Here is a 16,001-nt window from a genome sequence, read left to right as displayed (position 1 = left end):
AGGGTATCTTTTGTGGGGAGAGGAAGGGAAGGTGTTTGTAAGCTGCTTTGAGACTCCTTTGGGTAGTGAAAAGTGGGATATAAAAACCAACTCTTCTTCATACCCATAGTCCATATAAACCACTAACAATCACACAATTGTGGATAAATTAACTACAGAAAAAATTGAAAATATGTTTCTGACATTCACAGGAAAATCATGAGACATGCTGATTTCCACATAGGAAAGAAAAGTAAAACCTAATCTTTGTTAGAAACTTGGAAAACTAAGGGCCATTCTGCACTCGTTCAAAATTGCACAATGGTTGCAAATTGAAATTGCTACTGATTTGCTGTTATGCACAATGTCGTTGACAATCTGCAACACTCCTGAAACCGATCTGCAAAAAGCGCTTCGTTGTAGCGCTTCAGGGAAATCCCCAAAAGTGGATTCACCCTCCGGAAAGCGCTACACTCTTGCAACCAATCTGCAACACTAGCGGGAAAGTTCTGTGTGTTACCATTGTTGTGGTTTCTGCAAAGTCCCTCGCCCTGGCTCTCTCCTCTGATCTTCCGGCGAAGCGATCGCCATTTTTTTCCCCGGAGCGAGTGGAGATCAATGCACTGGCGAGCCTTCGTTTACCCAGCGAGGTTTCCCCGGCTGCAGTCCCTCCCCAGAGCTGTTTAAAGTCACCAAGCACCAAGCAACACACAGTCCCGTTTGCTGGTTTATTTTCCCTTTATTTTTCACTCTATTTTCGGCCGAAAATCGCACCGTGCGGAGGGGGGGGTTATTTTTTTTTCACTCGGGGGGAGCATGGCAACGATGAAACGGCAGCTCAAACACCACCTGCTAGCTAGATGGGTCTCTCCGTTGCAACGAATCAACGCAGATTCGTTGCAACGCGTTTTTTTTTTAACTTCCTTAAAGGGAAAGGGGCTTTTTGGGAGCATGATGACGGCCGCCCATTGGCTGCTCGTTTGATTGACGGCCAGGGGCGGGACAAAGCTCAGCAATATCGCTTCCTGGCTAGCAATTTTTGCCGAGACCGGAAACCTGTGGGAAACGATAGAAACGCAACTGGATTCCACTACAAAGGCAGGTATACATAACGACGAATTCCACTATTTAAAAAATTTTTTTGTTCCGCAACCAATTTGCTACGTAGATCCTGGTGCGGAATGGCCCTAAGAATTCCAAGATAAATAGAGCAACAGTCCATTATAAGAAGAAGAAGAGTTGGTTCTTATATGCCGCTTTTCTCTACCAGGAGTTTCAAAGCAGCTAATAATCCACTTCCCTTTCCTCTCCCCATAATAGACATCCTGTGAGGTAGGTGAGGCTGAGAGAATTCTGAGAGAAGCACTCGTATGTGCAAACAAGCAGCCATTAATAGAATATAGTTTCCCTCCATTTTAATGATTCATATGATGTTGTGTGGATGTCCCTAACAAAGTAATCATATCCCATCAATTCTGAGAAGATAATTTCTATTTCTTCCTCTGCATAATTCCCTTCCAGAAATCCTCAACACAATTTCTGTTGTGAGCATATTTCCCCACAAAGGATGTTCTAGGAATCAAGACAAATGAGAATAAACACACTGTGGGAAACAATTTTCATTTTCTCTTACCTGTACTTTATAGAAAAAAGCCCATTCAAGCTAATCTTATCAAACTGATACTCTTCAATGTGTAGTCGAAAATAAAAGTTTCCCCTAGTCTTAAATATTATACTGTCATCAAGTGGTCATTACAATGAACTACACATTTTTATTATTTGACACATTAAAATAATGCACAGGGCTCAGTGTTCGGTCCAGTACTTTTTAACATATTTATTAATGATTTAGATGAGGGTGTGGAGGGACTAATCAAGTTTGCAGATGACACCAAATTGTGAGGACTGACAAATATTCCAGAAGATAGAGACAGAGTTCAACAAGATCTTAACACAATGGAAAAATGGGCAAATGAGAACAAGATGCAATTTAATAAAGATAAGTGTAAAGTTCTGCATCTGGGTCAGAAAAATGAAAAGCATGCCTACTGGATGGGGGATACACTTCTAGGTAACACTGTGTGTGAACGAGACCTTGGGGCACTTGTGAATTGTAGACTAAACATGAGCAGGCAGTGTGATGCAGCGGTAAAAAAGGCTAATGCCATTTTGGGCTGTATCAACAGGGGCATCACATCAAAATCACAAAATGGCACTGGTCAGACCACACCTGGAGTACTGTGTGCAGTTCTGGAGGCCTCACTTCAAGAAGGACGTAGATAAAATTGAAAGTGTACAGAGGAGAGCGACGAGGATGATCTGGAGCCAAGGGACCAAGCCCTATGAAGATAGATTGAGGGACTTGGGAATGTTGAGCCTGGAGAAAACGAGGTTGAGAGAGGACATGATAGCCCTCTTTAAATATTTGAAAGGTTGTCATTTGGAGGAGGGCAGGATGCTGTTCCCATTGGCTGCAGAGGAAAGGACGCGCAGTAATGAGTTTAAACTACAAGTACAACCATATAGGCTAGATATCAGGGGAAAACATTTCATAGTCCGAGTAGTTCAGCAGTGGAATAGGCTGCTTAAGGAGGTGGTGAGCTCCCCCTCACTGGCAGTCTTCAAGCAAAGGTTGGTTTTTCTTGGATGCTTTGGGCTGATCCTGCATTGAGCAGGGGGTTGGACTAGATGGCCTGTATGGCCCCTCCCAACTCCATGATTCTATGATTCTATGATTAAGAGTTGTATGGAACTGTCACAGAAATTAAATAATAAAAAGGCAGGGAACCCACAAGGATATGCTGGAGGGGCCATATAATTTCCCCTTCCTCCACTATGTCCTCTTTCCCTTCCCTGAAAGCCCTCATAACCTCACCCCATTTGCAGCTTCATTCTCTCCTTCCCACCTACCTTTATATGTCCCTATGTCTTTTATCTCCTTCCTTCCCTCTGGTAGTCTCTACCTGAAAAAATTACAATACAACTGTATCGGCCAACTGCCAGACTGACTGCATTTGCACATGGGGAACCTGAAATGACTTGCAGAGGGCACCACACTTCTCCCTATCTTCCTCCCTATTTTCTCTTTCTCTAATCCTGGCAACCTTTCCCTGATTCTGTCCTTCTTTCCCTCCCTTCTAGCCACCCAATCAGCCACCTATGTACCAACCTCTTTTATCTGCCAGAACATTCATTTCTGAAAGCTCCAAATATGGCTTCAATTATTTGGGGGGAGTGTGTTTTGTTTTTAGATTTCAGATTTTTCTACAAACCTACAGCTATTTTCATATTTGTAGAAGGATTCATTTTGGCCATGTATGACTCTAGTCTCCAGGTGGTGGGGAGGGGTGGAGTTTTAAATTGTATTTTATTGAAATTTTATTATTGTAATTGATTTTATTTAATGTTTTATTGTTGCGAACTGCTCCAAGCCCATATGGGGAGAAGTGGTATAGAAATTAAATAATATAAATATTATTTGTGGTTATTTGTTATCTACTGTGAAGTGTATTTTATGCTTTTCTTTGGTTGTTATGGCTTCAACTTCAAATATAAAGTATTGGAATAACAAAAAAGAAATTATTATTTATTATTTTGGTATCCATTGATTTTACCATGTTGAGAATTAGATATATTGACAGGTAGGAATCCACAAGGACTTGCTAGAAATATTTAATTTCCCTCTCCCCCACTATTTCATCTTTCTCTCCCAAAAAGTCCCCATAGCCTCTCCCCTTTTCCTGATTCCTTTTCTCATTCCCACTCACTTACCAACCTACCTTTTGTCGGCCCCTGTCATCAGCTGTCCCCTGTAGCCTCTGTCCAGGACAACAAAGGCCCAGTTGTATGGTGTTGGCTGCTGGGCCAGGCCCACCTGCATGATAGAAAACACTCAAAGACTTGTGGGGGGCACATCACTTTCCTCTGTATCTCCCTCCCCACATTATTTCCTTTTTTTCACCTTCTGCCAGCCCCCATTTCCTCTGCCCTTTCCTTGCCTCATTCTTTCCTTCTTAGCCATACACGAACCTATCTCTATTTTGGAACAAATAATCAAACACTCGGTTCTTGAGCAGCTGGAACTGAGAGCTGTGATTTCTAAGACTCAGCATGGGTTTCGCAAGAACAAGTCATGTCATACCAACCTTATCTCTTTTTTCGAGAAAGTGACTACCTTGCTGGATCAGGGGAATACCGTGGACATAGTTCATCTGGATTTCAGTAAGGCTTTTGATATGGCTCCACATTATATTCTTGTTCACAAGTTGGTAAAATGCGGTATAGATCCTAATTCTGTCAGGTAGATCAATAACTGGTTGACCGTATCCAGAGATTACTTGTTAATGGTTCAGCATCTTCTTGGAAAATGTACCCCAAGGATCTGTCCTGGGGCCTGTGTTGTTCAACATACTTATAAATTATTTGGATGAGGGATTAGAGGGGATACTTATTAAATTTGCAGATGATACTAAACTGGGAGGGGTAGCAAACACAACTGAAGACAGCAACAGTATCCAGGATGGTCTTGATAGGCTCGAGAAGTGGGCTAAACTGAATAAAATGAAGCTCAATAGGGACAAATGTAAAGTTCTGCATTTAGGTAGGAAAAACCAAATACACCAATATAAGATGGGGGAGACTTGTCTTGGCACGGGAGGTGATGGTACTGCTTTACTCATCTCTGGTTTGGCCTGTGTTCAGTTTTGGTCATCCCAATTGAAGAGGGTTGACAAACTAGAACGTGTCCAGAGGAGGGCAACAAAGATGGTGAGGGGTTTGGAGACCAAGACGAATGAAGAAAGGTTGGGGAGCTTGGTCTGTTTAGCCTAGAGAGGAGACGACTGAGAGGTGATCTGATAACCATCTTCAAATATTTAAAAGGGTGCCATATGGAGGATGGAGCAGAATTGTTCTCTCTTGTCCCAGAAGGACAGACCAGAATGAATGGGATGAAATTAATTCAAAAGAAATTCCATCTAAACATCCGGAAGAAGTTCCTGACAGTGAGAGCGGTTTCTCAGTGGAACAGGCTTCCTCGGGAGGTGGCGGGTCCTCCATCTTTGGAAATTTTTAAACAGAGGCTAGATAGCCATCTGATGGAGAGGCTGATTCTGTGAAGGCAAAAGGGTGGCAGGTTACAGTAGATGAATGATTGGGATGTGAGTGTCCTGCATAGTGCAGGGGGTTGGACTAGATGACCCATGAGGTCCCTCCAACTCTATTATTCTATTATTCTATGATTCTTATCTGCCCCCATCTTCAGCTATATTTATTTATTGTCATCATTTATACCCCTCACCTTTCTCCACAGTGAGGACCAAGGCAACGTACATCGTCGCCTAGGGCTGCTAACTTCAGGCTGAGGTTTGGGGAATGACTTTAGACTTGTGGCGGGGATAATATCATAGAATCTACCTTCCAAAGTAGCAGTGTACTCCAAGAGAAATTACCTCTGTTCCCTAGAGATCAACTGTAGTCCAAGAAGATCTCTAGCCACTCCTGGAGCTGGCAACCCTATTCAGACCTTATCCCAATGAGCCCCTCCTTCAAGGGTCAAAACAGCCCAGGAAAGGGCCCTGCCCCCATCCCTACCTTTTGCTGACTAAAACTGAGCCTCAAATGCTGTGGGTGCCTAGCAACAGCCACGGAGGGCTTCTATTTCTTAAACCTATAGGTGATCCTTTTGCCAATTTTGTTTTTTTATACCCGTACATTTTAATTTTTTTTTAGATTTCAGATTTTTCTGCAAACCTAGGGCCCTTTTCAGGTTTGTGAAAAAGATATGTCTTGCCCATTCATAGCTCCAAGTCACTGGATTTAAGTATCCAAACATTTGACTAACTTGGTTACTAGAATATAAGATTTGGGGATAAAATGGCATGAAACTCAAATAAAATCAGAAGACTCTACAAGAACGTCATTTCAAAGGGAAGTATTGACAGGAAAGGTTAAAATAGTGTTACGTCATGGATATTTCCCTCAGTCACCTGGGGCATAATACTATAATACATATAATATAGATCAAATAGAGCAGATTTATCTATCACCACAAGAAAATGCTAGACTTCCTTAAAAACAAACTAATAGTGCATTCTGTCAGGAAATATGATAGTCAAAATCTCTTCACTCTTAATTATCAAAATATTACTAACATGGGAAGGAAAGGCAAATTATATCATTTTGTAAGTGGTGGGTATGAATTAAAAAGAAACACAGGTGACTGGATGCTGGGATTTATCCACTTGAAGAAACGTTTTGCTTTGGAATATTTGGTTTGGCTGAAGCAAATCCAGAGTAAACATAGGCCTCCTGAGTCCTGACCCACCTTAACACTGAACACAGGAGAAGAAGGAAATAGTACGAATATACAAAACCACGTATATTCAGATTTCAGATGTATCCTTCTCTAAACATGGCTATGAAAATGAGAAATAATTGGGCAAGTCTCAAATCTTTAGAAAACATAAGTAGAGAACATTAAGAAGCAGCTGCATTCAAAGACAAATGGACAGATATCTGAATTCTTTACCTCATCTGCTAGCAGCTAAGGCAGGAAATGCAGACAGTTAATTGTCTGTCCCTTGATTGCCTGATATTTTTCAGTCTACAAGTGTGGATGGCAAACGGCTTGTCACAATCAATGTTGGTTTCAGGGAGACCACCACAGAAAATTAGCCTTTTCTTTTAAGGGCAAATGGAAAAATGCTGGCGCTGTTTCTTCTGTCTTGAATACCAGTGTTTTTTTTTGCCCTTAGCAATGTAATTCAGTCAACACAACTTTGTTTAAATTCTCCCCCATCATCGATATTAATGCCATTTCATTATATAGTTTCAGTTTGGTTGGAAACATCACAACCAGTCTCTTAAAGGAGGGGAACTCTCTCTGGAACTTGTTTACATAAGGAAAGTAGGATGACAAATTAACACCTATAATCAACATCAACATTTCTAAATAAAAGGACAAAAATAGAAGATATCATGGGCTGAGGAGAAATGTGGCTGAGAGCACAGAAAGAAGCCCAGGCTGCTATTATCTTCCTGTCCATTCTTTTCACCCGAAGTACAAGGGAGCTGCTGAATCCACAGTTTCCCGCCAAAATCCCAACTGTAGATTCTTTATGCTTTGGAGTGAAGCATAATGAAGAAGAACTTAGGCTAGGCTAGGACTGCAGAGAAGAAAAGGCAGTTCATTTAAACCTGAAAGTCCCCTGTGTATCCTAAATCCCTTTTCTCTAAACTAGACATCACCAGAAAATGTGTTTCAAACACAGGTTGCTATAGAACAGCTATAGAAAAGGAATGGGATAAGCAATTGTATGCTGACAGATGAAAAGGCAACAAGTATCTTAAAACAGGCAAAAATTAAATGGATGATGTTTCTCAAGTGTGATGGTATGGTTAGAGTGTCAGATAGACCTGGGGATTACAGGGTACAACTCCCTACTTGGTTATGTAATACATGACCTCAAGGCTAGCCATCTTTTCTGTCAGTCTCATGGTCCTGTTATGAAACTACGTGGAAGAAATGAGAAATATTTATGCTGTCCTCCTGAGTTCTTCAGAGGAAAGAACTCAGGAAAATATAATAATATAGAAAGGTATAATAGTATAATAGCTGGGAAAGTATAATAGGGATTGCTTAATCTGCTGACTTTTAAATCCAAATTTTAAATCCAAATTTAAATCCAAATTGAAATATGTTCACATTAATATCTACTTAAAACTTCATTACTCTTTCCTGTGGTAACACCTTAGTTTCAGATGCTTAGATGAAAAAAGTTTGTAATACAACACATCCTTTCCCGAGTGCATAGCTGTTCAGCAGAAAACACTCCAGAGGACCAGAGCTGCTGCTGAAATTTAAAGCACTTAAGATAAAGGCAGACATAATTTGAGAGTATATGAGTTTTTTACGAACAGAAAGGCTTTCCACACACATACCACCACTACTATCAATAAATCTGGTTAGCAATCTACTTTATTTTGGGGAAGGGGTACTGGCACATGACACATTGATCTCTTATCTCTATATTTTATTATGCCCTGTTTTCTTTTTAAAGTTTTTTTCACTGTTTAAATGCTAAAAATGCTCTGACATAAGAGCAGAGATGGCAGGGCTTCCTGAGAGACACAAAATCAGTCAATCAGTGCACAGCCCAGCTATGAAAAACAGGAGAACTTGCCAAATGTTTGATAGAAGGATTAGCCAAACATTATACAAAGTCAGCTTCCATTCTAAACAAGAAGAAAGGGTTTCTCAAACCCCGTTCTCAGAAGAAATCTGGACATGTATAAATTATAGCGAGTTCACTTATGCAGTGAGAGTTTTTACTGAAGTCATACACATCTGACTCTGCCTTTTCTTCCTAAGACTATTACAACTATTTCTGTTTTCCACATAGTTGAAATTGTTATTTTACCCCTAAGATCTCCTTCTATTGCTTATACATGAAGAAAGATCTTCAGAGTACTTACAGATTCTGTGTGCTATTCACACTGAATGCCAGCACAGTTATCAGTGCATGACTGCTATATATGGCAACTCAGAACAGAGATAACGTAGGGAAGCATTTAAAATTTAAAATAGTCCAAAATGTTAGAGAAGAAGCATAACTAAGGTCAGGCTGTAGCTTAGTGGTACAACATGTTGTTACATGCAGAAGATCCCAGGTTCAAATCCTAGCATCTCCAGTTAAAAATTTCAAGCAGTATTCCTTTTTTCATATGTGGTGGTGATATGGTATTGTGTACAGATTTTGGGCAAAAATACATGCAATTTTAGAAGAAACATTTGATCATAAGTTTCCATTGAAACCTGAATCTATGCTGTTAAGTATATGTCTGGAATCTTTCCCTCCTCAGTCCAGGAATCTATTTTTCTACGCTACAATGGCAGCAAGACTAGTATTAGCCAAGAATTGGAAATCTCAAGATATACCAACGGTTGACTCTTGGCTAGATAAACTTACTGATCTGGCAAAAATGGCAAAATTTACATCTATGGTAAACAGGAAGTCAGATGAAGAATTTCGGGAACAATGGAACTTCTATTTGGACTATCTCACCAAATGAGGCATGAAACAAGAAAGAAAAGACTGGGGCAAAGGGAAGAGGGGATATTGTGTTTGAAACCTCTTTATTTTTCTTTTTGTACATTCTCACAAAATAAAAAGATATTATAAAAAAGTCAAGTAGTAGACAATATAAAAGACCTCCATCTGAGATCCTGAATTCACTCCCTTGTAAGCCAAGATCCAGGAAGTAAAAGTCTTGTTAGCAGCCTCTAACAGTCTCTTCTCAATTTAAACAGCAAGGTGTGGACAAAGCCCGTAAACAGATATGAGGTAGCATAAGGAGAGAATACTTACAGAGTCTCTAAAGTAGGTGTTCACACTGCAGATAATTCAGTTAATGAACCCTCTGCCTCCATGTAGGAGCAAACAGTTAGATGGAACAGTGGGATTTATGTTGAACACAGATTTAAAAAATCTTTGGAGCCTCATTTGGCAAAAACTCCCATCTGCGAAAGGATTATCCAGGCCCCCGAGGAAATCTAAAACCAATGAGAATTTGATACATAGTCAATCAGTATGAGTTGAATGCAGCGCTCTTCGCAGCATTCCACTGTTCTATAATGTTGTTATTGTTATTACTATGTTAATGTTATTGTTATCACCACATTACAAATGGATTTTGTATTGTTCTTATTTCATGTAAACTGCCTTTGGGGAGGGTAGTATATAATTAAATCATTCAGTCAGCAGAGAAGAGGGGAGGTGGCATGGTATAGTCTGATCTTGTCCAATCTTGGAAGCTAAGCAGGTTGGTATCTGGAAGAGAGACAACCAAGGAAGACTCTGCAGAGGAAGGCAATATCAAAGCACCACTGAGTCTCACTTGTATGTATCAAAACAAGTAACTAATGTAGAACCATTATTTCTAAAACTAGAAATAAAGCCCGCTGTCCTTAGAATACAGCGGGCACTAGTACCTGTAGGCTGGGAGTGCGGGCGCAGGCCGGTGGATCGGGGCGTGCGGCGGGGCGACGACTGCGGGAAGAAGGCAACATCAGCGAGGCGTGATAGTGGCGGCGGTCCGGGTCTGCGGCTTCCGCGGGCGCAGGGCCAGGCTGTAGTCATCGGAGCGCCCAGGGGTGACTGCGTGGCGGCGTGGCGAGGTGGCGGCCTGGCTGAGCATTGTCCGCGTGCGCGGCCCCATCCTGTAGCCATCGGCGCAGTCAGGGCGTGGCCAGGGGCTGGGGGTGACGGCTGCGGCAGCAAGGCTGCGGAGGGAAGAGCAGCGCCGTGTGGGCAGGCAGCCGTGGTGGCGTTGCAGCGGCGGGGACGCAAGGAAAGCGGCGGGGAAGGGGCAAATGGCAAGTGGGGTGCGGGAGAAGGGCGTGGGGGTCTGGGAAGCGACGCGTGGGAAGGGCTTGTCGGCGGGGGCACCATCTGTTTGGTGAGGCGCAGGGGGGGTAGGGGCGAGCTCGGAGGGCGGGGAAGGGGTGTCGCTGGGCGGAGGGAAAGGAGGTTTCCCTCAGCCCAGCAGCTTGTGGGGAGGCTCCTCCACGGCAGCCATGGCGGCGCTCGTGGCTGAGTCAGCATGCTGCGGGCTCCGAGGAGACGATGGCGGCCTCGGAAGAGTCGGCAGCACGGGTAAAGTGGTCAATGGGGAGGCGCGCTTTGCCATTGGCCACCTGGCCCTGGAGTGGCACTCGGAGGAGCGAATCAGGAGCCGCTTCGCAGCTCCTGATTCGCTCCTCCAAGTTTTTATTCCGGACAGCGCCCGCCCACTCTCCTCCCACTTACCCCTTACTCTTTTATTTAATACCGCGGAGCGGTTTACAGATAATATTTTTGCCTGGTGCCTGAATATCCGTAGTTTATTGTTGCTTATTGTGGACTGTTGAATTTAAACAAAGTGCTGCCTGGTAGTGAGAGAACAAAAAGAAGGCTTTTCAAGGTATGATACCATAGCTGTCCTTTTCCTGTAGGAAAAGAAGACTCTATAGGAAAGTAGATCAACGAGAAGAACAAGGTTCCTCCTTCTCTTCTGACATGAGAATAGTTAATTTAGATCACTTATAAATTCAAAGGTGCAGTCTCAAGTTTTTCATCTTAGCTTGGGAACATTAGAAGAGCAGTAGCATTTGATATGGAGTTCTCCTCATGTTATGATACTCGGATGACATAACAGGAAACAGGCTATTTAAAAAAAAATTATGACAAGGCCAAACATTCAGATTGATCCATACACAGATGACTATTTTTCTTGACAGCAGCTCATGTAATTATCCTCTCCTGTCTTTTATCACAACAACCATGCCTATCTGAGGGATTGTTTGTCTGCTTATTCTCCCTGTAGGGTCCCTCGCATTGCGGGTACTAATCTGTTAGTGGTCTCCGGCCCCAGAGAAATATGCCTAGCCCCAGCCTTCTTGGTCTTGACCCTGGCCTGGTGGAATGAGCTCCCGGGAGAGCTGAGGGCCCTGATGGAGCTGTCAAAGTTCCACAGGGCATATAAAATGGGGCTCTTCCACCAGGTCTTTGTTTGAGGCTGGGTCTGTTAAGATCAATGGGCCCCCTCAGGCTGCGCTACTCCATCTGATGAACCCCTTCATGGACAGTTGTGGGGAGGCTGGAGGATTTTTCTTTTCTACCATATTGTGATTGTGGTTTTATAGTTTTGGGGTTTTAATGGATTTTTTCGGAGAGTACTTATATGTAATCCACCTGAGTCCAAGGAGGAAGGCAGACTATAAATTGAATAAATGAATAAAATAAATAAAAGCCTGTGAGGTAGGCTAGGCTGAGAGTACTTGACTACATCAAAGTCATCCAGCAAATTTCCTGGCAGAGTGGGGATTCAAAACTGAGTCTCCCAGATCCTAGCATGATACTTTAACCGTTATATCATGCCGGCTCTCACATGCATCCGTTTTCATGATTGTTTCATTCCTGACTGTTAAGATATGATACATAAATTGGAATCCAAGTGCAACTGCACAGCTTGCAGAAGGATAGGAGAAACAATTTCCCCCTCCACAATGCAAATCTACCAAAGATTTTATTTAATTCAAGATATTAACACAAAGAAGGCACTTCATGGCCTTGGATCCTCATATCTGCTGAACCTCCTCTCCTCCTATGCTTCACCATAACAGTTTTCTGATAGGTATTCAGCTATGAAGTTTGGTATTGCAGGGAACAATCTAGGGGCTCAAAAACAACCATAAGGAGGGAGGTATGGACAAAAGTCAGCATTATTACAAATATGACATTAACAGAGTGCTAATTGGAACCTGGGTCTCACCAGATTCTAGTCTGAAACTCTACTCACTATACCACATGGGTTTTCATTGAATACTAACAAACAACTGTACTTGAGTAAGTCACAGAAGTCACATGGAAATCACAAGTGGCCTGGGAGTGCTCCCAGGTTTTGTCCCTGTAAGTTCTCCCCAAGCCCAATTCAGCCCTGGAAAGTGCCTTGCCCCTCTCCTTGCCTTTACCTACAGAAACTAGGACTTGAAGTCTGGCAGTACTGTTGTGGTTACCTAGCAACACTCACAACTGTCAAAGCAAAGGGCATTTGTTTCTTAAATAACAGGTACTGTTTCTATTTTTCCCTTTTATTTAACCCTCTAGGCCAGTTTGGTGCAGTGGTCAGGAGGGCGGACTTCTAATCTGGAGAGATGGATTCGATTCTGCACTCCCCCACATGCAGCCAGCTGGGTGACCTTGGGCTTGCCACAGCGCTTATAAAGCTTTTCTGACCGAGCAGTGATATCAGGGCTCTCTCAGCCTCACCTACCTTAAAGGGTGTCTGTTGTGGGGAGAGGAAAGGGAAGGCGACTGTAAGCTGCTTTGAGACTCCTTCGGGTAGAGAAAAACAACATATAAGAACCAACTCGTTTTCTTATAACGTAATTCTTTTTAAGATTGCAGATATTTCTGCAACGCTGGGGCAATTTTCATGATTGCAGAAAGGTCCATCTTGCCTATTCATTACTCCAGTCTCCAGATTTAAGTAGCCACAGATCTGGCCATGTTGAGAATCAGTAAATAAAATGATAAGGGTTGAACTTTTAGAGCTTTAAGAAATATGATATACAACTTCGCTGTTTGTAGAAGGTTCTCCCCTGTTTTTATTTTTTTCTGTTTTCTTACTAAAAAAAATGTCTTTCCTTAATTTTATTGCTCTGTTTTTTGCTCTCCCCTCTATTTAGCACTGAGGGATTTCTGAGAAGAAAAGAGTTATTTGATAATGTGTTGTTTAAATTTTAAAAAATTAAAACAATGCCAGAACACTTAAATTGAGTTACTTTTTCATAAATTTATTCTACAAAGTAAGCTATTGTTAGTGTTCTGGTAGAAACAATAAAAATGGAGCTGATATCTGAAGGAGTCAAACCTTTTTCTAACAGCAATGGAAATTAGTTGCTTTTTTTCTTCATTAAGAATGTGAGAGGGAAATTAAATGTTTACAATGACTTTTCAAATTAATTAAAATAATTCTTCATTAATATATCTCTGCGTACAGGGTTTTTTGCTGAAATGATTTTCTAAATTAACCTTAAACAGACTTTAACATTTTTTTCAAGAGAATATATTTGTTTTGTTCAAATTACACTAATTTTAATTTGGTATTAGAAAGATTTTAATTTCTTGTTCTAAGCACAAGAAAATAATACTTATAACTATATCATCAGATTGTAAACAATCTCTCTCTCTCTCTCTCTCTCTCTCTCTCTCTCTCTCTCTCTCTCTCTCTCTAATATTTAGGGCCTTTCCGCACAAGGACCAATGTTGCCAAATGTTTTCAGTATCCAGAAATGCTATATTTAATAGTGGAATCTCGTCATTCTGCATACTTTTAATTTTAGTGGAATATTGAAGTCCCAGTAGCATTGTATTCATTCCCCACAGGTTTCCAGTCTCGTTGGAATCGCAACAAAGGAAGCGATATTTTTCTGCGCTTCTTCCCGCCCCTGGCCATCAATCAAACAGAACAGCCAATGGACTGTTGTGTTCATGCTCCCAAAAAGCCTCTTTCCCTTTAAAAACTGTTTTTTAAAAATGCAAACACACCAGTTGCAACAAATATTTTTTCAATCATTGTCTCAGAAAAACCTCTTTTGCTGGCGTAAGAGCTGGCGCTTAATTGTTTACACGCTCTTCAAGTGGAAATCACCCGGGCGCGATTTGTAGCCGAAATTACGGGCAGTGTTGAACAGGGGGCTGTATTGTGCTTGGAAACTTTAAAGACACTTGCAGTAGGGAGCTTTGTTTTAATCGCTTCTATGGACTTTAGCTGGAGAAGCCTCGCTCGTTGGCTGCTTTCGCCGGCCTAAGGGGGGAAAAATGGCGATCGCGTCTTCGGAAGCTCGGGGGCATGAGCGAGGGAGGGACATTCTTTCTACTGCCATTTTGAGAACGCACATGTCTTTCGCAGATGTGTTGCAGCTTGTGCTCAGAAGTGTAGCATTTTTTTTAAAGGGGGAATCCACTTTTCTGGATTTCCCCCTAAGCACTATAAAATTCTGATTATTGCAGGAGTTCGGTGGGAGTTTTGTGGTTTGTTTACGATGTCATGCAGAACTTTAAATTATTAGAGTTCACAAAAAGTAAGACTTTGGTTACATTTAAGTCGTGCGGAATGGCCCTTAGGATTCCACAACACAAGAATAATCCTTTGTTTTATGCCAGAAGGGAAGAACTGTTGTTTTTTTAACTCAACCCCATCACAGGGAATCAAGAGGGGGAGGAAATCTGTTTTAAAACCTTATGACTGTTCGCCCAAGCGCAAAACAAGAAAAAAATGGCATAAAGCTGGAGGAGGTGGGCAGACTGGGGCTTCAAAGGCAAGGGTGGGGAGAGAAGAGGAAAGCAAACGCACTGGATTGTCATGAATTGCCTCCCCAGTAGGGGAGATAATTCACGGTCTCTCCCAGCTGCAAAAAAAATGGTGCAATGGCCCCTGATGGCAGTATTTTCGTTAGATCTGCACCCAAGGATCCCGATTTTTATGCGGAGACTGAGACTTTCCACACAAATGAAAGTGTGCTGCCGCAAAGTTTTCTATCTCTGTGGAATCACTCTCAGAGTCAAAATAAGTTCTAGAGAGAACCAGCATTGTGTAGTCATGTTTAGACTGTCATATTGAGATCTGGGAGAGCCAGGTTCATATCCGCACTCTATGAAAGCTATCTGAATGATCTTGGGACAATCCCATATATTCAGCATGGTATAGAGGTTAAGAGAGGTGGCTTCCAATCTGGCAAACTGGGTTTGATTCCTCACTCTTCCACAGGCAGCCAGCTGGATGACCTTCAGCTTGTAACAGCCCTGATAGTCCTGTCCTGACTGAGCAGTCCTGTCAGAGCTCTCTCAGCCTCACCTACCTCACAAGGAAGGAAAGGAGATTGTAAGGCACTCTGAGACTCCTTCAGGCAGTGAAAAGCATGGTATAAAACCCAATATTTCTTCTTCCTTGCTGTGATCTTTCCCAAAACTTTGAAGCAAAGAGGAAGAATTAGGGGGAACCTAAGGTAACTCCAGGAGGTACACAAATCACTGTCACTATCAGGAAACATTATAAACTTGAAGTTGTGTGCAGCCAATTCACTCCCTACCTGATTGGTCCTGGGGGTGTGCTGCCAATAGAGAGAGAACACTCTGCCAGTGAGGGCCAATCAGTTCAAATTGCACTCTGCCAATTAGGGCCAAGCAGTTAAAATTACACTCTGTCAATGAGGGCCAAGCAGTGCAAATTGCATACAGCCAATTCAATCCCTACCTGATTGGCCCTCCCTGGGAGTGTGCAGCCAATAGGAGAGAACTATGCCAATCAGGGACAATCAGTTTAAATTGCACTCTGTCAATGAGGGCCAATCAGTTCAAATCTGTGAATGTGGGCCAATTAGTTAACATTGCAAGCAGACAATGCATTACCTACCTGATTGGCCCTTTCTGGGGGTGTGCCACCAATAGGGAGAGAGCACTCTTCCAATGAGGGCTAAT

At 42.2% G+C, this 16,001-nt stretch overlaps 1 protein-coding gene across 6 annotated transcripts in view; it reads right to left on the bottom strand.

Moving 5' to 3' along the window:
* Positions 1-9,465, bottom strand: part of CCDC73 (coiled-coil domain containing 73) — a 99,717-nt gene extending 90,252 nt beyond the window's left edge. For 2 of the 6 annotated variants that reach the window (XM_077321938.1, XM_077321944.1), the window contains exons 1-2: positions 6,509-6,872; positions 3,759-3,853 (exon numbers count right to left, since the gene is read on the bottom strand). The gene's annotated coding sequence lies outside the window, so the exon portion shown is untranslated. Of the gene's footprint in view, positions 1-3,750; positions 3,854-5,429; positions 5,717-6,508; positions 6,873-9,347 lie in introns of those variants that run through there. The other 4 variants (XM_077321939.1, XM_077321942.1, XM_077321943.1 and 1 more) reach the window with 4 other exon arrangements.
* Positions 9,466-16,001: the final 6,536 nt, after the last annotated feature.

This window comes from Paroedura picta, chromosome 2 (assembly GCF_049243985.1).
Source record: "Paroedura picta isolate Pp20150507F chromosome 2, Ppicta_v3.0, whole genome shotgun sequence".
Classification (NCBI taxonomy): Eukaryota; Metazoa; Chordata; class Lepidosauria; order Squamata; family Gekkonidae; genus Paroedura; species Paroedura picta.
The sequence above is the reverse complement of the archived record's forward strand: the minus strand, read 5'-3'. Positions and strand labels throughout refer to the sequence as shown.